This window comes from Archocentrus centrarchus, chromosome 16 (genome assembly GCF_007364275.1).
Source record: "Archocentrus centrarchus isolate MPI-CPG fArcCen1 chromosome 16, fArcCen1, whole genome shotgun sequence".
Lineage (NCBI taxonomy): Eukaryota > Metazoa > Chordata > Actinopteri > Cichliformes > Cichlidae > Archocentrus > Archocentrus centrarchus.
This window is the reverse complement of record NC_044361.1, coordinates 29,759,756-29,784,426: the sequence shown is the minus strand read 5'-3', so window position 1 is coordinate 29,784,426 and position 24,671 is coordinate 29,759,756. Positions and strand designations below refer to the sequence as shown.

General features: G+C 38.3%; 1 long non-coding RNA gene across 1 annotated transcript; it reads right to left on the bottom strand.

The window, feature by feature from the left end:
- Positions 1-17,786: 17,786 nt before the first annotated feature.
- LOC115793966 (uncharacterized) lies at positions 17,787-24,436 on the bottom strand. The gene is made up of 3 exons (XR_004021143.1): positions 24,282-24,436; positions 18,025-18,154; positions 17,787-17,906 (listed from the first exon to the last, which is right to left on the bottom strand). It is a non-coding gene; the product is annotated as an uncharacterized LOC115793966 (long non-coding RNA).
- Positions 24,437-24,671: the final 235 nt, after the last annotated feature.

The following is a 24,671-nucleotide window of genomic DNA, read 5'->3' as shown; positions in this document are numbered from 1 at the left end:
GGAAGAAGATGAGATTCCATGACACTCAGCTGACTTGCTGGGTCATAAGGACACCGTTTTTTTTGTTGTATTTTACACCTATGTTCCCATGATGACAAATTTTGAGATAGATGGTGGCACTAAGGCAACTGAGAGTGCAAAGTATCATAGATCAGTGGGCTTTGTGCATGCTTTGAAAATGCTTGGATTCAAGGACTAAGCATATCTGAATTAGGTCACACATTTTTCCCATCTATGAAATGTGTTCACAGCTATATGGGAAAGCTGTGCCATATTTGCTAAATTTCCAAATGCTCCTAGGCAATTGCACCTCATTTTGGTGGCATCATTAGACCAAGCCCTTGTAATTCCCATGAAAGCACAAGAGACACGGGTCTGCCGAACCAGTCCCAGGGTCAGAGCACTGCTGTGGGGGCACTGGACTGCAAGACACTGATGAATGTCAGGAGACTGAAGCCCACCAGCCATCTGGCAGTCTGAAAACACTGATGGTAGAATACCATCGATCTGTGTCACGTCTACAGGCTTGGAGATGTTGCAAACAACAGTGGTAAATTAAAAAAAAAAAAAAAAAAGGAGGACTGTAATGAGATGTCCCAAATAACACATAGGAAACTATAAACTATTAATGTAAGACTTGTACATCAAGGCTTCTTTTATAAATGACAAATCTTTTTGTAGTTTTGAATTTTGTTTTATTTTAAATTTTAAATCTTATATGTCTTATTTGAAGGTTTTCTCTGTTTTTCAATTCGGAAAGTGTTTATCTGGGATTGCCAACTGCACAAAAGTAAAAAAGTCTTAACCCCCCCCCCCCCCCCCCCCCCCCCCCCCCAAAAAAAAAAACCTCTATTAACATTCTATAAATATTAAAATGTCTGCTCTTTTATGTGATTGGCTCTTTCACTTCAAGTAGCTCTGTAACTCATTTCAAACACAACAATTCATTTTTAAAAAAAAGTTGCAATAAGACCAGTCACCACTTGCAAACCACAGATAATTTTCCAAGGTCAAAACGTTTGCAATGCAATTAATCAAACTACAGAGAAACAGTTTATGCTTCACCATGTATTTTGCATGAAAGTCTGCAGCAATTTCTTTTCTCTCAGAAATAAATAGGCATTGATGCTATTTTTATTACCTATAGCCATGTTATTAAAACATATTTTAGTAATAAAGTGTTTAAACAATATTGGCAGGTACAGTTTGAATATTAACTAAACAAACCCACTAAATATTTACTCACTGGACAGGAACGAATACTAAGTATTCAGCTTTTTAGAGAGACTCAGAAACACATCCCAGATATACTTAGAGTCAAATTGCAGACACTGCTCATGTGTTTCTGTCTTAATCCTCACCTTTAATGCACTTCACAAAGGCATGTTATTAAATTAATGTAATGTCTGTTTGTGTGAGAAAAAATAAGTCCTTTGTTCCTCATATTGGATCATTGTCATTGTGTTGCCGGATCATTTTGAGTCAGAAGGCTTGGAAGGCAGAGAGGAAGATATTAGCTTCACAGCATGGGTGAGCGGACTGAGGGGAGAATTCAGGAAGGAAGAAAATGTCTTTTTTTTTTTTTTTTACATGAATCTTTTGGTGTTGTGACACATCCTCACAAATCAGGTTATTGTTTTCAGTATTGCAGCAGATGAATGAATGCACAGTGATGTGTAGCAGTTATATCAGCTATGTCAAACATAGTAAATCCATGTGCAACCTACTGGCTTTGTACTCACTTAATACGACAGTGACAGCTTGTTTAGTGTCAGCATTAAACGTATATGTCGTGTCATTTAGATAGAGGAAAAGTGAATAATGTGTGTATGGTAGCAGGACATTAAGATAAGATAATGTTTCACTGTTATGCTGGTAAAACAAAAATTGTGCAGCCAGAAATTTTTTTTATTGCGGAATAGCTTGATTGAGTAATACTGTGAATATTTTTCACTGATTCTGAACTATTTTTTTAAAATAAAAGTACTTATCAAAGTTTGTATCCTATCACCTCTAAACCAAATGGGGGATTTGGAACAACTACTAAGTATTCACCTGGTCCCTACACAATGATTATTTTTTTGAAATTCTTGAGATTTTATGCACAAAGCAATTAAGAAAAAAAAATTGACTTATTAGCAATGAAACTAATGAGTTGCAGCCATATTTTATCATTTGCAAGAGTAACACAGACTACGAAACATTTTATTGAAGTTTGCTGCGAGAAGAAAAAAATAAATGAATGATTATTGCTGTTATGCAGAGTAGGTACATGCAGCTACCAACTGTTCTGTCAATTTAAGAGTGACAGCTTTAATTTTATTAAGCTTTGATGTATTCTTTTGTGTATACTTTGCAATTCTGATATGGATATCATAGTATCTAGTTTAATGGCCCTCTAGTACCACAAACATTCAGGCTTGCTATTGTGGGAATAGCATGTGTTACAGTACAAATCACAATGTGTCCTTGTCTGCAGTGTTCCAGTAAGCCCTAAACAGTGTGACTCCAGGCTAGCATGCACAACACCAGCGCCCAGAACCTGAAACAAACAGCATTTTTCTACACGTGTGTAGTCCATTAGATAAAAAAAAGTCCCAGTCATTTTTTTCCCCCAGGAGTAGTTGAAGCAGTTCCTGATTGAGTCATCAGTACCACTGCTGGCCCCTTCAGCACATACAATTGGACTGACAAGAAATTTACATAAAACAAATGAATTAACAACAAAGGTTTGCCAGATATCTGCGTGATCAAGGGCACTGAGACGAAACCCAAACTGAATACACAACAAAAAGTGAACACCAACGCAATGACTTGCTAACACAAAGGAGCAGAGAAACACCTGTGCCCAAACAATGACATGAAGCTTTACTAATCAATAAATGGTAAACCACGGTAAGGGAATCGCCACCTTATACTGAGATCTGTGAATTTATTAATGAGAATGTTGGTAAAGTTAAAAAAAGTCTCCCTATGAAAAATGATTTTTACAACATTGTAAGAAATCTGCTAGTCCAGCTTTTAAATATCACACGTCATCAAATGTAAAGATCCTTTAAATCCAGTGAAGGCTAACAATAGCACCAGTGACTAACTTTGGGTGGTATAATAAAAGCAAGAATATAACATTAGCATCTCCTCTGTTCTTATACAAATTACTGTTGGCCGACGTTTACCTGCCATTACAGCCTTAATTTTTTTGGACAAAAGCATGATTTTTGCAACAGGATTTTAAATCAAACAATCAAGATGTGACTGAAGTTTATACATTCAGCTTTCAACTTTCAATCTTTTGCACTAACTGTATTTTTTTTTTTTTTAATCTATATACAATGTTCCCCATTTGCAGACACTCAAAAGTGGAAAAACTAACATAATTTTAAATATAAGGATTGTTTTTAATAGTTTGATGAAATCTGAGCTGAATCTGTTAGGATTGCGTCAGGGATGAGACTCAACAATTTACTGGTGAAATCAAACAGATTTATTTACAAGGAAAAGTTTGCAGGAAGGGCAATCCAGTTATTAGCTTCTGAGAAAAAAACAACTCCTTTCCACTGGTAGGCACTCTCCTTCTCTTTCTCAAGGCAACTCACTTGGCACTCAGGATCCTGTGTAGGCCCTTGCTCCGAAGAAGCAGTGCTAACCACCACGCTGCCCTCTGCATTTAATCATTAGTTATTATTAATCTTTGGCTCTCTTCCACAGCATGTCTTTTGTCCTGTCTCTCTCCCCTCAGCCCAAACTGATGACTGCCCCTCCCTGAGCCTGGTTCTGCTGGAGGTTTCTTCCTGTTAAAAGGAGTTTTTCCTTCCCACTGTCGCCAAGTGCTTGCTCATAGGGGGGTTACTTTGGTTCTCTGTAATTATTGTAGGGTCTTTACCTCACAGTATAAAGTACCTTGAGGTGACTGTTTGTTGTGATTTGGTGCTATATAAATAAAACTGAATTGGATTGGACTGAATCGAATAGCCAAACAATATCCTTTATATCAGGTGGGAGGATAAAAGGGGCAGACTGTGGAACTATCAGAGAGGTAGTTTTTGCTATCTTGCTGATAAGCTATTAAAGCTATTTAACAAGCTATTAAATACAAAATACAAAAAATTAACACTTTGAATCAACTTCATACAGTGGTATGCAAACGTTTGGGCACCCCTGATAATTTTCATGATTTTCCTTTATAAATCACTGGTTGTTCAGATCAGCAGTTAAATATATCATATAACAGATGAACACAGTAATATTTGAGAAGTGAAATGAAGTTTATAGGATTGACAGAAAGTGTGCATTAATTATTTAAACAAAATTAGGCAGGTTCGTCTGCTATATGATATATTTAACTGAAATTGCTGATCCAAACAACAAATGATTTATAAAGGGAAATCATGAAAATCATCAGGGGTGCCCAAACTTTTGCATAACACTGTATGTCTGTTTCACTTGTCATGAAATTAAAAATGAACTGGCCTCACTTGGCCATGAAACCTTTGTCAGGCATTTGTCCAGTTATTTTGAGCCTCTGAAAATAGGGGATTATGTATAACAAAATGGGATTAATTCCTGAACAGTTAGTGCAAAATTTTCATATATCCATTTGAATTAAAGCTCATAATCTGCACTTGAATGAAATATTGACAGTTTGATGTCAAATCTACAGTGGTGGTGTCCAACAAATAACAAACCTGAGCATAGATTTGAATTGACTGTAAAAAGCCTTGGCTTGGTTGGAGAGCATCATGTGATCTACCGGTGCACCATAATAGTAACCTAGATTAGGTGTCTGCAAAGGTACAGATTTTGAAATACTGGCAACAGAAACACTGCAAACAACATTACCATGCCCCCTCTTTAACTACTATGACATGAGGCTGAAATGGGCTAAGGGTTTGTTCAATGAATTTTAAAAACAGTGTGAGCATTTGATTTCCAACTGTTAAGGCAGACCTGCAGAAAAACACAACACTGGGAACATCTGTCTGTGGCTAATGTGTTACTGGGTTTAGAGTTTTCATGGGCATTCAAGGCAGTAGAAAAACACAGCAAAATGCAAGCAGAATTCAAAACAAAGCACGTGCCCCATGCAGTAAAAGCTGCATTCTACAACACTGGCTGTTTACATCATTCAACACCGGTACAAAGGAACATTAACTCTCCTGTTAAATTAACATAACATGCTGTATACACAATTTACACAAATCCTCATACATCATGTACTGGCTGAGATGTCTTAAAGACCTCTGAAGTAGTTACTGATTTACAGTTATCTAAAGTGCAACCTCTTATAATCAAATATGCAAAGGTTAATATCTGCTACCCATCCACTAGTGACAAACGTTGTGATATAGGAACTTCAGGAACAGCTTGAACCACAGTGCCCTTGCAGCCTGGTAGCTGCTAATGCTAAAAGTATCAGCAAAGCACTTTTCTTTCTCTTAAGAGTCATTACATACAAGGATTAGAGGACAAATTCCAGGAAAAGCATTAGCAATTAGAAGTCCAGCAGCCGTCAAGGTATGTAATTATAGGCAATGTGTGTGATTAGGGTAAGAGGTTCAATAAATTACATTAACATACTTTTAAAATCACAAGGGAGAGTGTACAAAGATCCTAAAAGAGGCAGAATGCATGTATCGATTTCCCTTCCCCCGGTGGAAATTTATTTGGTGGCTACTGAGCAATGAGGGCCATTGCAGTACTCAATTTCCTGACACAAACAATTGTAACTCTAAAGAGCAAGTGGGTGCGCCGCAGAAAATGTGACATGATTTTTTTTGTTTTGTTTTTGTTTAAAGTTCCCGTCTTTTTTTTGTCATCTGCAGCTGCTCTGTTATTTCAGAACATCTTTAATTCAAAATAGACTGTAATTTATTATTTTTGCCACATTCTGCACAGATACAGCACTGAAAGACTGATTTTCTCTTATCTTGCTACCCAATATGATCAACATTTTTTTTTTTTTTTAAATTTGGATACTAAGGTGTAAGTGAGAAAATAACCTGCCATCTTGTTTATGGGATTCTGTATTTACAGGGTGTTTTATCTACTGCCATAGCAATCTCACTAATGAATCTGATGAAGTTTGTTGATAAAGTGAACACAACTTCCTGACAAGAGAATACTTACTCATGATAAGCAAAGTTGACTTTGTGTTTAGGCTTGGTTGAAGCATACAGCTGAACAGCTCCAAACACTTCTTGATGTCAAGGTGTGTGCATGTGTGTCTGTTGCACAGTTGCCTGGCAGAACCTGAAACGCAGCTGTTGGCTTTAATCGACTTTTCGGATAGGGAAGATTTTCCAGTCCAGGGACACACACCTTCAAATCGGCTCAGAAGCTTGCTGGCAGGAAAGGGAGCCCCATCTCCATGGTCAAATGGCACCTTTCAACCTGTCTGCTGACGGGCTGGCTGGGAGGAGAGGCTCAGGGTCCAGGGGAAGAAACTGGCAGCACCAGCATGGCAGTCTTTTACGGTGGAAGAACGTAATTGCACAAGGCATCTCCAAACCCCACGGAACTGGCAGCTGTCCACACCTTTCCCTTGAGCTGGCTTAGAGGAGTACATCACTTGTGTGAAAATCACGCTGGAAGCACAAACCAAGGGTTTTCAAAAACTTCACCTGAAGTTTGATTCCGTAAATGGTGCCTTTGTTTGCGCATTCCAAATTCGCTTTCTTTACAAATTGTCTGGTAGTGGAAATACTTTAATGAATATTTTTTTTTTTTTAAATCTCACTTTAACAGTGTATTGTAACTAAAAACAAACATCAAGATTATTTAGAGAAAGCAATGGCAATGGTTTGTAGACAGCCAGAAATAATCAGTTGATGTAATTATTTTAATGAAGATATATTTAGCACAGATCCCTGTGAAACTAGTAATGCCTGGCGCTTAGAGGCTGGGTGCTTTTGTCCAGTATTTACAATAAGCTTATTTTTTTTTCAGGGCAGTAAACCATTTCATTTTGCCATTTGGAATTTTTGATTGGATGTGAAAGCCGAGTATTGCTTTCCCACCATAACGTCCTCGCTTGTCCAGCTGCTCTCTGTTATGTAGGCGTTGGAGCTCTTGTTAACTGCTTGGAATAGCAGTTTAACTAGAGTGTCAGAGCCCGCGAGCAAAATGGTTGCCATTCTTCAGGACGAAGCATGTGGCACATGGCATCATTAAGAGGATGAGACCCTCAAGGTGATGTAGGCAATGTCCATGATACTTCTCACTACAATCAATTCTACTTATGGAACCACTAACCTTACAATGGCCTCGTAATCTATTTTTAATATTTGCCAGATAAGTGCACTCACAGGCATTCTTCAAGGAAAGGCTGAATTTTTAAAATTAGTCACTTAAAAAAAGAAGAGAGTGAGAGAGAGCTACAGTATGTTCTCTTAATGGTAGCAAATTGGTCGCAGAAACTACATGTATCCAAGGTCTTTTTTATTTCTTTTCATTTCTCCCACACTCGTACCATTATGATGACATGCAAGCTGGCAAATGGAATAGATAATATATGAAAACACCAAAAATTGGAAATAACAAAGCCAACCTCCACCTGATAATGGACCTCATATTTTGATGTCTAATGTGATCCCTTATCTAATGTAAGCTGGCATTTAACTGAAAAGGTTTTGTATTCAATTTTACTATTTTAATAGTAAGCACTGAAATTCTGTTTCATCCCCCACCTTATTACAGCTATTGTTAATGCACTAACAAAAAATGCCATTCATGTGTTACATGAGAGAAATCCTGTTTTCCTCTTGTTAGAAAAAGGTCGTTCACATGCAAACTGATGCGCAGCTATCTTAGGTAGCCATTTTTATCAAACAGGTGTTAAAAATCTATACACAGAAATCCATCCTCACATTCAGAAACGCTGCCAAACACCAGTCACATGCATTTATTTTTGCTACACTTAATTGTAATCAGCTTAGGTCTGTGTGACTCCATTTCAGATTTCACCAGCCATAGTGGAGTCTGTAAGGTAATACTGATATGTAATTCATTCATGTTACAGTATAATATTTGTACGGGCTAATAGAAATGTCAGCTAGCAAACTTGTGAAAGGAAGATGCAACGATCACCAAATGAACCAGACAATATGATGGAGTTCCTGAACAGCTCACTGCTCACTATTATCAGATGTGTTTGCCTCTCTCCTCCCTCTAATCAGAGCTCTTGACTGAGTGCAGATGTCATAATTATTAATCTGCTCAGACGAGCCACTGATGATTGATGAGAGGCACATCGTAATCAATGGCAAATGTATGATAAGTGTTTACTGTGAAGATTATGGCAGCAGCACCTCAGGTGGAGTGGCTTTTCTCCTCATTATCCCACTACCACAGCACAAGCAAATAACTCACTGACACTTAGACCTGATCTTTAATCGGGGATTATCTGGCACTTGACATTATTTTCAAGAATATGTTATTCTGCCATATGGTTTGAACCACAGACAGGAAAACAAATGAGTTATTTCTCCCTCATTGGCTTTGATAGAAATATTTCATCATGCACAAGTATTTTGGATGCCTGTAAGGCAGTGTTTTTCCAAGCTTGTGTGTTTATGGATGCAATTACACCCTTTTGGGTCCAGACTTTAATTGAGACTTTGTGTAATTTGGTTTTGGACTTTGCTGATAATAGAGCCTTCTGGTGCATTTTCCTGTCATGTTTAATATCCAATTTCAGCTTGAACATTAGTTTAGTTCGTTTCATGTTCGCTAAATCTGGAAATCATATGGACTCGGTTCTGTGAAAAGGGAAAATGTAAGCACAGTTTCCACAAATCTCTGCAACAGCTTACAAAGTCTGACATTCCTAGCTAAGAGCTCAGTGCAAAACCCCACAAAGCACAAGCAATTGCTGGCTGAGAATGCAAATACCTTTCGTAACAACCAGCACTCAGGCTTGTCTGGACCTACTCAAGACCCTTTGAGGTTGAAAGAAAAAGAGGTGGATTTTGGGTGTGATTGTCTTGGTAAACCTTCCGCCAATCACTCCCCTGAGAGGATGGTTGGATAGAGATGGGAAGACTAGATGCCTGTGGGTTTCTGTGCACATCTTGGCACATAGAATTGCTCTTTTTTTTTTTTTTTTTTTTTTTCAGCAATAACAACAATGGCAGCAGGACAAAGTGTTATCATATCCACCAAACTGTCATAATTAAGCTGCACACTGGCTAAGATCAAGATCCTCTTTGCCATTTCTACTGTGATTTGCTCCATATGTTACATGGCTGGACTCAGTGATTTGGATTATAGAACGCTGCAAATGGGTATGCTTAAATTAATAATGAACAGCTCCATTCATGGCAAGCCTTTCTGTGGGCACGTCGAAAGAGAGTTACTGAAAACATACTAGAGCAGTCAGTTAGTTGCATTGTGGGGTACACAGAAATCCAAGATCATTTGATGATCTTCTCTCTCTTTTTTCTTGTCACAACAGTTCATTCATTATTTCAGTCTCCCAAAATTAAGTCCCTACTTTTACTCAAATCCATATACCTCACTGAATCTTAAAGAATTCTAATTGCTTCTGACTGATGTGCTGTTTTAAAGCACAACAGAAAGCTGAGAAAACTACTATCAACTGTGTCTGCCTGTAGTTGAGTGCAATCGGATTACAGGCAATCCTTAGATGGCAGTGTTCAACCATAGCAGAACAACAGGAAACAACAGGACCGGTGTGTAAATACAGAAAATCCAAGTCTTAACAGACATAAATCAAGAAAGGTGTATAGGATTTCTTGGAGGTGACCTTATTATGAGAACACTTATATTATATTTAATTCTAAAACATTATGCTGTCTATCAATGTTACAATACAGTGTGGTATACTACATGGAAAAAAAAAAACACCTTTCTTACTGACACTGCATGATTTATAGCAGTAGATTTTCAGATTTTCACAATCAAATTCACATCACACACAAAAAAGGAAACTGTTAATAAAGCATTTCCTGCTATAGAAACAAATAAAGCACATTTAATGTTAATATTTATGTCCTTTTGCAGTAAGAACAAAAAAGTAGGCAGATCACATCTTATGTATTCTGAGCATTTATGAATGCAAGGTGCTGCTAGCAGAATTCCCTGGTTGGTAATTCCATCAGTTTGAGATTAAATTTGATTCTTTTTTATTATGTTTTCCCCGAGAAGAGGGTACATGGACACAGTAGCACCACTGGGATGCATCTATCAAATGAAGCTCTAGCTTGGGAGATGGTTTGATCTGTTAATGTGCTCATAACACATTGTTTGGGCAACAGTGTTCCCAGTGGAGCTAAAAGGAGACTATGCACCAAATTGCCTTCAATAGCTATATTGTCAGGGAGGTCCCTTAAAATTGACATATCAATCAAGCTCATCAAGTTTATGAGTGAAAACTTACAGATCTGGTGGAGTGCTATTGTGTATGTGATAAAGCCTGCCAAATCATCCCCAGTAATGTCAGCTGGGGCTGTGTCAAGCAAAGCTAAAAAGTCTATGTAATATCTTTGTGATTCAGATAATGTTAGAGGAGTGCAACAGCACAGAGAACGCTCTTAAAAGCAACGACTAGAAGTCAAAGGGGACCAGATGACACCATGGCATAAGAACAAATGTCAAAGTCTCACTGTGCAGCCTGAAGCAGGCTTGTAAAATCATATATAAATGGGACAGAGATGTGAAATTCCCAGCATAATACTTTAACATTTACATTTGGTTTGCCATCTATGTAAGAACCATATTCACATCTCCTCATAATAGTGAAACTGCCTGGAGCAGAGACCTACAATGAACTAGTAGCAGAAAAGTGTGCTATAACTGATAACTGAGCAATATTGAAGGTGAGTCACTCTGCTGGAATGCCTTTCAGTGTAGAATACCTTTGCTGGATTCTGTGGTCCTCTCAGTACAGAGAGAGGACTGGTATGTCACAGTGGGAGGCTTGAAACTTTCTGTAGAGACTATAAACAAGGAAGCAGAGAAAACAACAGACTACTGAGTAGATGTTCCTTTAGCTGTGTTCATACAAAGAGAAAAGAACGGAAAATGCAGGAATAACTCTCCCCCTTTTGTTGTGTTCCAGGGAGCTGCAGGAATGATGCTAACAAGAAATAACACTGTTCTGGTGGATTGTGATACTTAAACACTTCACATTCATACTAAGATGCTGCTTTTTACCTCGCACAGACATGAGGGTGCCTGGGTGGCTCAGAGGTGGAGGAGGCGCCCACATGCATATACCTCGTTGCGGTGCAGGTGGCGCAGGTTTGAGTCCCGGCCTGTCACCGGCTTGCCTGTGTCTTCCCCTACGTCCTTCCCCATTTCCTGTCTATCTACAGTACACTAATAGGAAAGCAGGACAAGCAAAACATGAATACAAATGTGGATGGCTCATTCTTATGCTTGCACTTTTCTTGACCATCATTAGAATACTGTTTTATATTGTTAAATTATGTGTTACAGAATCTCAGCTGAACAACCAACTTAACTCAAGGTGTGCTGGCTGAAGCACTGGTCATTAAAAATCTGGCAGGTATGCAAAGGTTTTGTCTCACCCCCTCATTTCTTTAGCCTGGTTTTCCTGTGATTGTTTAAAGCAGTCTTGAGCAATAGATCACCAGGCTTTCTGAAGGTCTTTCAAAGATTTCTTTGGACATTGGTGTTTTCATACATTTTCAGTCCAGTACTTGTACCTGACCAGGGATGCTTTCCCATGAATTGTTTAAGCATAAAAAAGGCACGTAAGTCAAGGGATGAACCAGTGTTGTGTCTATACATAACAGAGAACTTTGCGAAGATCCAATTTTAGATTGTAGGCATTTTGTTACTCGTAGCCTGTCGCAAAAACAAATAATTTGTCCTTAGGAAATAAGAAAAATCCTGCAAAGACCTGACACAGTGCCTTTCAGCTGATCAATCTATTGATCACTGAAGTCTCATCAGAACTGAAACTGGAAGGGTGGCTGTCAAGAAGCTAATCTTGAGGAAGGCGAACAGGGAGAAGCAGGGAGAATAGGCTAAGGTATGCTAAATTACACACCAAAAAAAAAATAAATAAATAAAGATCAGTGGCAACAGGGTGATTAACCCAAATTTGACATTTTTGTTTCAAATCCTTGTCAGTATGTGTAGAGGAGGTCAGAAGAAAGGTTCAACAATGAGCATCTAGAGCTATCTGTAAAACATGGTGGGGGCTGTGCCATGGTTTGGGGCTGTATTTCAGCTAGTGATGTTGGGGATCTTGTCACAAGTGATGAAGTTATGTACTCAAAAAAGTTTTGTCAGATTTTGATCCACTGACCTATACCATCTGGAAAGGATTTGATTGGCAGCGGCTTCATTTTTCAGCATGACAATGATCCCAAACACACTCCTCAGACCCCAAACCTCAACATTATTGAAGCAGCGTGGGTTCATCTTGACAGGGAATGGAACAAAAAGCAGCCAATATCCAATGAAGGGCTTTGACTGTCCTTCAAAAAGCCTGGAGAACTGCTCCTGAAGACTTAAAGAAATTACAAGAAAGCTTACCTAATAGAGTTTGGGCTGTATCAACGAATAAATGTGGTCATACCAAATATTGATTTTCAAGCTCTTTAGAACTCTAGAAACTCTGTATTTCTATGCATGTATGCACATTTAAATAAATAACTGCATTTGTTTCCCATTTTCCTAGCAAAATATAATGAGGGGTGGCTCAAGACTTTTGCACAGTACCATAGATGGACAAGAGCAAAGCATCATCCATCTTAAAAAAAAAAAAAACATGACATGACCATGAGGTGTCCACAGTGAAGGATAAATAATTTTCACAAGGGCAGTTTGTTTTTGGTTTTCAAACTGGATACCGAGTTCGATTTAACATGCACATAAATAAGAATTTCATCTAAGTGAATATTATGTGCCTATTTGGAGTAGCAGCGGAAGTAGGACAAGCTGACCCAATAAGCCGAATTGCTATTACATTAAAGTGGACAACACCACTACCGAATGCAGCAAACACAATCTAAGCAGTAAGCATGAATATCTCATTTGACTTGATGCACCATCTGAGTAATTCCACAAGCTCTGCTCCAATGGTGATTGCCACAGAGTCTTGGCAGAGGTAGAGAAGTCAAATAATTAGATCAGAGCACCACATATTCCATGGTCCATACACTTGTCTGTTATTCATGAGATGCCTTTTTTTTTTTTTTTGCGTGTGCATGGGTTGTTTGGCCCCTATCAGGTTTTCAGCCGGCAAAGAGAGGATTTGGATGAGTACCATTAAAATATAAATATTTTATTTTAAAACCATTCATTTGGTTTTAAATATTATATAGTGCATTATGCAAGCAAAATGTAATGTCTGAGCCTGATTTTGGTAGGTTCATCATGCCTTGGAGCTTGTTCTGACTGCTCTGCTCTGCTAGGACATAAATGTACAATTTGACAACCAGGCAAGGTTAAGAGCACTCTTTAAGTGTACAATGTTATACAAAGCGGTAACAACAAACCCCGATTCAAATTATTTTTCACGTTTCTTTTTAGAAATCTAATTCTAATCTTGCCTTTTTTAAATGCATCTAACCTAGAATAATAAATGGCCCTTAAAAAAAATTTAATCCCTGTTACTAAAATTATATTTATGACACATGTTAGTATTCACATATGCTTCCTTTCCAGCAGAGAATAAAGACAAATGTAAGCCTGTTGATGTCCCTATCTAGATGAAGGTGTTCCATAAATCATGCAGCATCACCCCTGGCTTCTTTCAACTGTTCTATAATGGAGGAGTTCTTACAAGGCCCAATTAAAAGAACCCACAAAGCTCAGATTGAGGGTTTAACATTTTAATTATTTAACAAGTTGCATAAATATGAGTGTTTGCTTTTTAACAAGGTGTAAGAACATGAATTATGAGCATCATCTCTTTTTCTCTCTGTGGGGTTTTGCATAGTTGAGGAATAAATAAAAACAAGTATATAAAATTGCTACTGATTTTATTTTGAGATATTTTAGTTGCTGGCTTATTGTCAAAATTATCTTCAAAGTGGTCATGATCAAAATTTATATTTTATATTTACATCACATGACTAGCTTTATTTAATTGCTTTGATTTTAAGACCCACAAATGCACCTTTTGTTGTTCGCTCACCTCGCTCTCATAACTGAGGTTTTCAGCTGCAAAAAGCAGCTGTTTTCAGTTTGGAAGCTCCACAGCAGACAGGCAAGACAGGTACCAGCTGGCTAACACTATCAGAAAAATGAGAAGGAAACAGATGTGCATGGCAAGAAGCCCTTTATAGATACAGCATATGACAGGAATGGTGGAAAACTGTTTCCAGTATATCTCCTAGCAGCAGCTGGTGGAGACCAAAACCAGAGCTTGAAGAACAGCACTGAAATTCCCCAGGTGGCCAGAAACACGATGCCAAATAAGTGCTGATGTTGCTCCATGTCTCTATGTAAACAGCTGTTTGCCACCATGTGCCAACCCATTAATTATGTGCTCTGCTGCCTCCAAGTGGCCAGAGCATCTGCAGTGTTTGCATCAGACGTTTGCGTAACACTGAATGTTAAAAGAAATTAGCTTTTGCTCCTTAAAACAAACTGCTTGCAGCTGTTATTGCATTGGTGGAAAAAAGTTACTGTAGTAACTTTTGAATGTAGTTAATAAATCTACATTCCGAACTCTGATCGGTGGCAAAATAAATGAAAAGGATCATTTATAAGTAAACCCACACAGGAGCCTCAATTCTTTTCAGCAAAAACAAAGGAATTTAAGCTAATTATAATATGAATAATTGTTACAACTGTGTGGCAAGGAAAAGATTTTTCTCACTAATCAACATCTGAGTGAAATTACTAATTCAAAGAGAATTTCTACTAAACCAACACAAATTCCTCGCTGTGCAATTTTGTTGTCCAGAGAGAAAAATCAAAACAATTCGAAAAGCAAACTTTACTGCGTGTTTTATTTCCTGGATTTCCTCTCGACTCCCACACAGATGGTCCTTTGTGTACGCTACACAATGCCATCTTGCTTGTTAAATGTCAAGGGGAAGAATTTCCATCAGTTAGAGCACATTTAATCAACTTAAACAAGGGGATTCTGCTGCTACTGCAGGTAAATAAACAACTTTATATTTATTCCAGTATCTCGTACAGTCATTAAATACTGTGAAATAGTGTATGCTAATGCACACAAGGACATCATCAATACTGAGCTCACATTCAACTCTGTAAAGTAAATAACATGCACTCACAGTTTAATCTCAAGAGCTGATAAGAGTGCAGAAATATGGAGAGTTTTGGAGCGTGATCCTTATCATTACCTGTGAGGTAGACAGTGCTGAGCATGGCAAGGTCACCAGCAAGTCAGAACAAGGTCGTCAGCACCATGCCAGTCTGCCTGCTGCTCCTCAAGCCTGACCTTGTCAAAGTCAAGTGTTGAGTTGCTAATGCCCCTTAACCCAGCGTGTGTAGTGCTAGAAGCTTCACTGGTGCTATATGGCCCAATGTAGCCACTGGCATTAGAGATGAAGCTAACACTCTTAATTGCCTCTGCATGATTCCCAGGCTTGACCCATACTTGGCTGCCACTTCATCTCCCTTTCGTCTGTCTCTCACTCCTTTTTTCACCAGAGCTACACCCATAGCGGGACAGCTGGCTCACATCCAGGAGCATCAAAATATTGTCAGGACCACTCTCTGTGCTCCCGCTATCCTCGTCTCCAAATTAACCTTTAAATCAAAGAAGGAGTCCTCGCCTCTCCTCTCCTCCCCTGCTTCTCCCTCATCTTGTCCTCTGGGTGAATTAATAAAACCTTAATTTCCTCATTAGCCCTGTCAATTCATGCAGGGAGTAATAGGCACTACTTGGGGAAGTGCTCTCTTACATACAAAAATGTACCATTGACAATTAGCTTCCTGGGTGCTTTTAAGGGAGAGGGTGGTCTTTCACTCTAAAAGCAAAGAGCGGCTTTTGGCATGCTTTATTCATGCATATGTGTGTTCACATGTATATTCAGGGGTTGTTCTGTGGTACAGTGCAGGAGCCTCTGTTGTATTTTCCAACAATTATAAGAGAAAGCTTCACAGCAGGATACTTCAACTCAGACCGTAGGACTGTGGGAAAGTGCTCAACAGCCTGTAGTCATCCCGACTACATGTTTTGTGTATTGTGTCTTGTCCATAATACAGTACCCTTAGTGGAGTGTGTGTGTGTGTGTGATCAGTCTGAAATTCTTTCCCTGCCAATTTTAAGCAATCGTAAACACAGATGATTTCACACTGCAAAAAACTATCTGTAGTGACAAAAAGAATAAATTATTAGAAATAATTCCTTAAACTGCGACCATGGTCTGAGCTCAGCACAACTAGGTCTGCTTTGGATTCTATGTGACAGAAGCCAAAAAATAAACAGTGTTTTCCTACTTGATTCTACCAAAATACTTGATAGAAGTTCTCTATTGGGTACCTTGAAAAGCTGTGTACATGTCTCTTTAGGAGAAATGGCGTTGCTCCCACCAAATATTGATTTCATTTGATTGTATTTTGTTACAGTAACTGCACTTTGTATGAAGGTAACTGATAAATCAAACTATTCGTAGCTTTCTTTTTTGAAAGCACTGCACTACGGAGCATGTGTTTACATGTACCAGCAATCAAAGGTATTTTTGAGGTGAGCTTTTTTTTTCTTATTTGGTTCTCGGGTTTGTTGCGTTTTATTTTTTCTTTCTTCTGCCATCAGGCTGTAAAGTACACATTTTATCTAATTTCTTCTTCTATTCTCTTACTGCAGTCAAAGTATATGTTTTATGGGTGTAACATTTATTTGTGCGTACATGTGTACACGTATGCTGCATCACCAACTTTAATGAACTAGTACATACATACACTGTAAGTGCTCCTCTCCTGGACAGCTTACAGTTCAACTCACTATAAAAACCTTTGACAGGTAACATGGTGACTCACAGTAATGGTGAGCCACGCAATGAAAAAACAAAATATGCTGGAGCAACTTAGGCTGCTTTAACAGAGGTCGGTGGTTGGATGCGCTGGTAAAAGACACATTTTTCTCCCCTTTTTTCTAAGTTGCTATTGTTTTTGTTTTTTGAGACCTTTATGTTTATGCAATGTAATTTTGACATTTGTTATGGCCTGCAGTGCAAAAGTCACAGGTTTCATGCAGGGTGACAAGTTGCTCTGGAGAAGTATTGCAGCTCCAGGAGAAATGCATGCACGTGAGAGCACAGATTTCAGAGAAATTTGGGTTTTTCTTTCTCTGCTTCATGTCCAAGTTGATGTTAAAACCGGTTTGTTTTAGATGCATCATATTTATACTATTCCTGGTTAATTTACAAATACTGTATGTCTGACTAGTTGGACTGACATGACGGTCTTAGAATGGAGCTTGCTTATCGGGCTATTTTCAATCTCCATTACATCCTTATCTCCACTGACTGGGAGCTCACGAAACCGACTTTGTCACAATGTTATAGATATGACCAAATCTGACCCATAAACTACAAGCAATTTGAAAGCCTGATGTTTTAAAGGAAAAAAATTGTATAATTTAGCAGTAAGTCACTGATGTGGTATAGATCAGAAGTCAATCTGCTAATAAATCACTGGCAATCTGACATTAAAAGTCAGAATTTGATGGCTCTTAAAAGAAGATTGACAAAAAGCATGCTTGATTAGCAAGACCCAGCAAAACTCTGTCAGAGTCATTTTTCCAGATAAATATATGATGTGACGGTTAACATTTGTGATTTCGTGTGACTTGGGGACTCACTTATGCAGTTGACGTTCGAAGCTGGCACACAAGGGGGAATGATGGGTAACTTGGCAGCGAGTACTGGCTGGAGGAGGGTGGCTGGTGGTGCTGGGGGAGCATGTTCTTTGTTGGCGGGTGTTTTCTTGGGCTGAGCACAGCAGGACATCACAGGCTCGCACTGTCAACACTTGCCTTTAATGTCGCAAGTTTCCAAAAGAAACATCAAAAGGCTGTACCCATCACATTCATATTTATTTTATTTTTACCTTATCTTTTTAGTTAAGAGTGCTTCAGATTCATGAGAGATTTTTGGATAAATAGCTCCATTTAGAAGTTCAAAGTCAAATTGTCAGGAGGGGATGTCGCCATCTGTAAATATAAAACACACACACACACCTACACACACACACACACACACAGAGGAGCAAAGTAGTTTAGAAAACTGGTGAACAAAAGGTACCATGAAAATAATAAATCAGTAAAAATAAATCAGTTGTAATCCTGATTTGTGAAGCATCCTGGGCTGCATCTTAGCATACAAATCAAGTTATTATTATTATTACAGCATCATCCTTTCCTGTTGCATTCATTTCAGGTTTCAGCTGTGTTTTCCAATAAAGAAATCTTTTTTATTCCTAACTGAAAAAGCAGCCTTTGATAATACACCATGCACTGTCCATAAGCCATGCTTTTTTTCTGCATATAATGTATGACAACTGACTGTTCACTCACGTTGCCATAGCAGAATCTGTGCTTTGCTTCTTTTATCTCACATAAGCTAGCATAAATTTTTAGTATGTGTTATTTATCCAAGCAGGTTTTCTTAACCCCAGTACACTTAAATATAGTCCTATGGCTATTGACCTAACCTGCAATACAAGAAAGAAAATCTTTAATTCTAAATATTCTAAATGGGTCATTAGTCTGTACATGACTTAGTTATGTTTTAGTTATGCATACAGCCACTGAGTACATACAAAGGTAGCAGTTATAAACAGGTCATCTAGACTCAAAGTTTTCAGCTATCAAATGGAGAAATGGGACAGATCAAATCTGCAAGGTTATATTTCAGCCACCAAGATCAATAGCTGCAAGCTGGAATCAAGGTTGAAGGTTTAGTTTCAAATTTTGCTATAATCTCTCTGACTGCTGCCACTATTATTATAACCTGTACTGAATGAAAGGTTTGACGTGCAACTATAACTAAGTGGTGCTCAGAAAAAGGTTAATTTTTTTTTTTTAATCACAAACAGGGTTCATTTCATGGCTTTAAATGTTGCTCACCTTGTCCTACTTTATGGAAAGACATCACCTAGACTTGCACTGTATGTGCTGTGCGCACATTTCTATTTGCACCTTTCATGGAAAGTTCCAAACACAAACTTGAACTAAATCCCAAAGTTTGTTGCTTGAAGTCAGTTGTTACCTCTATCTCACTTAATCCTCACATTTCCACTAACCTGAAAAATACAAAATGATATTTTCAAGGCAGAGCGCTTTGAAAATGTTTAGCGCAGGAATACCTTTTGAGGTACAGGAGTCGAGTGCATATTCCCCCCCCCCCCCCCCCCCCCCCCCCCCCGCCACCACCTCTCCTTCCTCTCAGTGTTTCAAAGTTGTGATAAGATGTGACAATCTATCAAACTTCAGTGAGGGTTTTTTACCATCTGTGCTGCAGTGCTTAGTTATCTTGGTGGCATTTTCCTTGCGATATAACAGAGAATCAATTATGAGTACACAGATATGCGAAAGGTTTAGTCGGCAAAAGATGCTTCTTGACAGTTTGATGATATGATGGCAGTAAATAAGCGCCATACATTTTTTTTTTTTTCCTGAGCTAAAAATACTATTCCCTCGAGCAAACGGCTGCATGTTAAGATAAAGAGAGGAGAGCAGCCTTTAAAAAGGCACAGAGCGTGGAATTACAGACATGAGACGAAACAACAGTCATGATAGTAATGATGTTGGCGATGTCAACTTATCTTGGTTTGTTCTGCTGTACTGTATCTCTTTTCTGTCCCAGTAATGTCTCGTCACAAATTTCACAGTCGCACAGGAACATTAAATGAATACGATTTCTTTACTTACTTGGATACAGAATGTGTATGTGATATAATTACTGCCGAGCAAAATGTGGTTCCGCTGTTGCAAACATTTGCAACATATTTATTAAAAATGCAATATAATTTGTCCTTGTCAGATTGCACTGAAACCTCACTGTCTATTTTCACTAAAATGTGCACTTTTAATTCTCTAATCAGCCTAAAAAAAAAAATCAGTAGATAAGAAGATAATTAAAAAAAATATATCCACACCTATATAGATATACAATCATCTGTGATAACATCTAGGCAGATATGATACTCAGTTTTTAAAGACAAGATATGTATGTGCTCACTCTAAAACTGAAAAATTTCTACAGTGACATAAAATGCTAAGGACAGACTGTGCAAGATTAAGTCTAATATCACTGACAGATACGATGATGAGACCAAAATTTTTTGAAGGTGTTTTAAAATCAGATATATAAAATTGGGATTCTGATTTTTTTTTTATTTCCTCACTCTCAGGCGAAAGGCAAAGGGTTAGTCAGTCAAAGATTTAAGATGGAACGACACACCATTTTGGATTCTCTAAGAAAAGACCTCTGAGGCTTTACAGCTGCTGTTTATACAGTTCCACTGAACTGCAAACACTTCAAACATCTCAGGAAAAAAGGCATGTAAGAACTCCCAACAGGCTTTCTAATCAAATGTCACAAGACCTTCATGGAAACAGTGAAGCAATTCAGCCTATGGCTATGCCAGTGAAATGGCAAAAGCCAACACTTCAAGAAAACTTTGTTTCCAAACCTCCTCAACCTTGTTGGCAGTAACAAGATGCCTCTTGCACTGGCCTCGTGATGGATTGTTTGTTTGCCCGAGTTTGGTTTATTATATATAATTGAACAATAATGGAATATTGATCCAGCAATAATAAAGTGATGTGTCAAACACTGTGTGAGTCAGTGGTTGCAGCAAAATGTCAATTCTGAATGCCAAATCTGGGGGGGGTGGGGGTGGGGTTTAAAACTTTTATTTATTTATTTACATTTCATTTTTACAAGCTGCAAAGGTAAACTACTGTATATGAAAGGGATTATGCTCTTTCCTGAGAGGTGGTTGTTGGTTCATAAACACTGCTGTCCCTGAAGACCTATTGATTGAGTGGTGTGTGGGGTCATCTTCTTTGCTTCCAGTTGGCAAAGCACTGCTTAGATGGTGACGGAGAGGATTTTAACTGAATAAAGACAGACTTTACTTCCATTTCCTCTTTTTCTGCCTAGCTTTGACATGAAAATTTCTCAAATAGGAAGCTGTAGAAGGGCATTATATTTGCTGCCCTCCCCCCTTCCATTTCTTTCTTCTTTTTTCCTTTCTTCTTCTTCTTTTTTTTTTTAAAGTTGCCGCTGAGATTAATAGATGATGCTTCCATCTCCTCCCACGGTGTAGAGGACAGGAGCACATTTATGCCACACTTGCATGCTCCTCCAGTTGGGTATAGTGTGGTGATGACAAATGGGAAAGGACACACATTAGCTCTCAGCGTACCTCACGCAGCTTCCTACTCAGTAATGGATTCACCTTCGTGCCATCATCACCTTCTATTAGGCCCAGGACAGAATCAATAGTTTTCTAAATGCAGCTGAATCATTCATCATAAGAGGCCTTGCGCCGTCCACCTCAGCTACCTCCTGCTACCTCTCTGACCTGCCTTACTTGTTTTGCCTCCTCACATAGAGTATTGATTACCCATTTATGCCAGCACCCAAAGAGAAAAGCTTGATCAAACTGTGCCGAGATGCCATCAGTTTAACAGATTTCAATACACACGAAAGCACAACACATTAAACCAGATATGACCCTTGAAGGCGTGAGTCTGGAGGAGGTAAGTTATAAATTGAAATTTTATGTTACTGATATTGATATTGATATTGATATGAGAAAAAAAATAGGTGATGATTATGGTGATATATTCGAAATGAGCTCTATTAATAATAAATATGAATCACAAAAGCTTGGAAAATCAAACATACAGTAGATACCTATTATCTTCAGAAATATTACAATGATTTCATAAACAAATGTATCTGTGGGAAACTCCTCAGAGACTAATCCATTGAGTGCACAATGACATGAGCTCTTTTTTATTTTATTTTTTTTTGTGTTTTTATATTTTATCACTTGCTGAATTCCATTTTAAGTTCTAATATTTTATTCATCATACTTACATGAGTGGGTGTTTTTTCACTATGAAACAGAGGGGGAGAGACAGACATTTTTAATATAAGCTTGATGTATGATCTAATGTCAACACACAAAATCAAACGGCTATCAGCTCAACTTGAGGGGTCAGTCCAATTCATAGAACGGGTCTCTCCACCATGGGAGTCTGCAGGCAGCTCCAGCCGGGCCTGGCCTTTATTCTGCCAGCATTCTTCTGGGAGGCTGGGCACTGGCTGCGAGGACATGATTAATTGCTGCAATAAAGCTCATTATGGAGATTAAGTACGAGTTACAAGAGCATTATTGATCACTGTCCTTTAAATAACCTTAAAGTTGCTTGTTTATGCATGTTTGTATGACACTGGTCAATGCAGAGGGCAAAATGGGAGGAGGAGATTCAATGCAATGTTGCTCCAAGGCATTAACATATGACAGAAAATCAGTCCTGGGTGATCATGTGAAACATGTTGGCATGCTCGCAGTGACACAGGTCTTCACACGTCACATGCCCCCAGACTGATGTCATATAGTCTCACACTTATCGTTGGAAAAGATCATGTTTGACATAAATGGGAGACAGCTGGCATCCATTCATACAAACACACCACTGCCAGTGCCACTACATCTGAAAGGGACACATTCTGATTTTTTCAGACACAAGGAAATGTTAAATACAACTCGAAATAACATTTTTTTAACACTTTAAGATTGCTTCAAGTTGCCAAGCAGCAGCAAAGAAACCTAAAGGATTTGGAGAGTTTCTGTAAAGAGGAGTGGGCCAGACCCCCCCTTCCCCCTGAGATGTGTGCAAACCTGGTGACCAACTATAGAAAAGGTGTTTTGATTGTGGATCAAATACTTATTCTACTGAATGCAAATCAATTTATAACTTTTATGTAATGTGTGTTTTTATCTGGAATTTTGGTTGATATTCTATGTCTCTCGCCATTAAAATGAAACTACCATAAAAATCAGACTGTTCATTTCTTTGCAAGTGAGCAAACTTACAAATTCAGAGGGGATCAAATAATTATTCCCCCACTGTACTCTATCTTACTGCTTTTATCATGGTTTTTATACTTGGATCTGTGCAAGTTGTATTGATTCATTTTGGCTTTTCTACTGTTCATCAGAACAGTTAGTTGTATGTGTTCTACTGCTGCCTGTATCATTTGTTAAACACATGCTTACATATGTGTATATAAACACAAATCTCTAAGCTGTTTTTTTACAGAAAAAAAATGGAAATGTGATACAGTGAATGTGTTATTCATTTCTCATCTTTTGCTACTGCAATCCTTTTTAAAAATCCTCTTATCTTTCCCAGCTTCTGAAACTCCCTGAACTTGCAATAAACCCCTCAATCTCTTGTTGAAATATAAATGCCGTGATATTTTCAGCATATTGATCCTAAGTTAACTCTTCAAGTATGAATAGAATCTAAAGGATACTATTCAAACTTTATATTTTTACATTTGTAAACTAGTCATGTAATAATTACTGTGTAACTAGTTTACCTGACTGATAAACTGTAGACTGTACTGTTTGTGTTGGACTATACAGAAACATGCACACTTATAATCAAGAGGACTTTCCAGACTTTGGCACTTACCAGGTCAATACTTGGGTTGCAGCCCACACATTTCTTTGTCTGAGTCATCTGCTAAAAAACTTCCTAGAGAGCAATGAATGACAATAAAAGGCTAAGATCCAAAGCCAAGCTACTGAATATAATACACCCAGTAGTTTGTCTTTCTCTTATCCTTTAATAGACCTTTTATTTGTCAATAACCTGGCCAGTGATAAGTGTGGGCAGTTTAAGATCACTTTCAGTAGACAGCGTCTCAACAGAAAAAAACCCCATTGAGGTAACTTAATAGTAAAGTAGTATAAGACATGCATTTGTGTTATAACAGTAATATCTAATCTCAGGTATGAAACCATATTATGCCAGAGCTGTGCAGAAAACAACAATAGAGACAAACAAACCGGTTGTTTAATTATTTTTTTTTTTTTTTTTTGATGATTAGTCACACATGTTACAGGACACTAACTGATACAGAATAAATAAATCAATTCTGACACTTTGTTTTGTGCAAATTTTGCCATATCAGGACAAATCAGTTGGCCAAGTTTCAACACTTCCCATCAGCACTAAGTTGTCAAATGAGACAGGCCGGGAGATCAGCACCTGCTTCTGCCATGCAGTTGACAGGTGTTGACCTGTCACTCACACCTCAATTTGCCTTGCTACTCACCAGTGGCTTCACGTTTCCGCTGAGACCGACCTGAGCACACAGCTTTCCTGCAAGACGGCAAAACTCATTTAGAGTGATGACGACAGTAGCTGGGGTTTTGCAGCATTTTCTATGTTCGTCACGTCCTTGAATAAAAGGACCTATTCCTATCACACTAATAATGCCGGGCTGCTCATGTCACGCTCAGCGCTGGCATGGGGGCGTTTTGAGCATGTCAGCGAGATAAGAGAATAGCAGGGTGCATGTTCACATGCCTTATCGGACTATGCCAGGAGAGGGTTTTGCCTGCTGTTTACACTGCTGCAACCTCAAAGACACAAATGCAAAATATGCATGTGATACAAGTGGGTAAGAAAGGAGGAGTGGGCTACAATAAGAATAGGTGATTTT